Source organism: Antechinus flavipes, chromosome 4, assembly GCF_016432865.1.
Source record: "Antechinus flavipes isolate AdamAnt ecotype Samford, QLD, Australia chromosome 4, AdamAnt_v2, whole genome shotgun sequence".
Classification (NCBI taxonomy): Eukaryota; Metazoa; Chordata; class Mammalia; order Dasyuromorphia; family Dasyuridae; genus Antechinus; species Antechinus flavipes.
This window is the reverse complement of record NC_067401.1, coordinates 66,419,288-66,421,677: the sequence shown is the minus strand read 5'-3', so window position 1 is coordinate 66,421,677 and position 2,390 is coordinate 66,419,288.

Below are 2,390 nucleotides of genomic sequence, written 5' to 3'. Positions count from 1 at the left end.
TACTACTGTCTACACATCCTCCTTTAGCAAGGAGATAGATCATGTATTCCATCAGAAGGGAAGAAAATATATGACCACCTACATGGAAATGTTCATATCCAGCAAATCAGGAGTTTCCTCTGATCACTTCTGCTACTAAAGTATAGAGAGAAAAGGATTCAAAAAGTCAATCATACAAGAAATATTACAGCAAAATCAAAAGTGAGAAACATTTGGAGCATTAAGGAACTGTTAGGAAAAGCATTTCTTTGGTGGGTTATGGGCCAGAACTCTGAACTTGAAACAAAGGATGCTCACAAGGTACTAAGTGGAATTGATAGAGACAATGATTGTTTAGCCATGGTGCTTAACAGTTCTCTAGTTCAGTACATGTACTTATTACTTAATATAGTTCCACAAGATTCACACCTATAATAAGAGAGCATATATGCTTGGACAAACTGAACCAGAATCAGAATTGGAAGACAGAGACCTTGGTGGTGGTCCTTCTGCCTCACCCATAGAAACCAAGATACATTCAAGAGGACCTCAAGAAGCTGGCAGAGGCAGAGAACACAAAGGACTGGCGGCAGGAGCTCAAGCTCTCAGAACCAAGGACAGAGATAGGCCTCTAAGAAAGCTAACTGGGTCCCAGGAAAGGAGACAAGACATTGAAAGAGATAATAAAGGATTTGGACTTTAACCCCTGGCTGTACTTGTGGTGATTACTGAACTGAAAGGAAAGCTGCTACCAGAGACCCCAAGGAAACAGAAACAAGAGAACATTACACTGATGGAGGTACATTAAGTTTTAAGTGATTCTGAAGACAAACTGAGAATTTTGCTCAGCATCAGGCTTGTACTAGAAACACAAAAAAAAAAAAAGGCAGAAGAGACTTTCAAATCTGAATTATTCTTTCTTCAATCAACAAAACTAAACGGCCACATGATGGCAGTAGATGATGGGAATTTCTAATTTCCATTAACTCATAGGAAAGAACTGTTGTATTTGCACTATACAAGTGAGAAAAAAGGAAGATATTTACAGTACATACATATCTGTAACCTCATTCTCTCTTTACTGGAGAATATTAAATTAACCCAAGAGTTACTATTAGTGTGTCAGGCATTAATCCACCAGGTTTATGATATACTTCACCCAATTCCAAGACCACATAATTTTAGAAGAACATAAGATTTCCAGAGTTAAAAAAATACCTACATTATATCTAATAGCTGTGTTCAAGTATGTGGAGGGCTCTACTGAAAGAAGAATATCTTTTTCCTCTTGAATCCAGAAGACAAAACTACGAACAATGGGTAGATGTTGCAAAAAGGACAACTTAAGCTTAAATTTAAGGAATAAAAGTTCTGAACAATTAGGACTATCCAAAAGAGGAATGAGTTGAACAGGAAGTAAGGAATTACGCATATTTTGATGTCTTTACAAAGCTTCCTGTCAATTTTTTAACAGATACTGTGAAGGGCTTTCAAAAAGAAAGTTACCAGTTCCAGTAGTCTTGTGATGAAGAAAGTCATCTACACCCAGAGGGAGGATAATGGGAACTGAATGTGCACCACCACATAGTATTTTCACTCTTTTTGTTGTTATTTGCTTGCATTTTGTTTTCTTTCTTATTTTTTTCCTTTTTGATTTGATTTTTTTTGTGCAGCATGATATTTGTGGAAATATGTACAGAGGAATTGCACATGTTTAACATATATTGGATTACTTGTTGACTGCGGGAGAGGGGAAAGGAGGGAAAAAATTAGGACATAGGGTTTTGGAGGGGTGAATGTTGAAAATTATCTATGTATGTATTTTGAAAATAAAAGGCAATAATAAAAAAAGAAAGGTTGAAATAAGTTGTTCAGATAGTCAATTGAGGACATCTTCAGTTAAGGTTGGGGGAGCTGTAAAGAGTGGGAGAATTATCAAAAGGCAGAGCTAGTGTTAGGCATGGAGCAAAGTGTGATCAGAGTCACAAGTGAAAATAGTTGTTCAAGGCTAAGCACACTGTGGTAGATAAGAAGATAAGTAGATAAATAGATAGGAATAGTGAGGAAACTGATATATTATATTCAACTGAATATAATTATATTATAAGATATTTTTTAAAATCTGATTCAGAAGTGGGGGAAAGGTTACAAGTAGAGCTAGATAATCCCGAAAGTTCCTTCCTACACTAAAATTCTGTGTTTCTATCATTCTGCAAAGTGAGTGATTGTTCATGCAGTGTATGTTTTCTTAAATCAGGAATGTCTTATATAATCATATTAAGCAGTTGGGTGGTTCTCAAAGTGTGGTCCAAAGAATCCTGAGGATCTCTGAAACCTTCTCAGACACACTAAAAATAAAATTTCTAAAATGGTAAATATCTATAAATTTAATCCACACAAACAAAAACTCT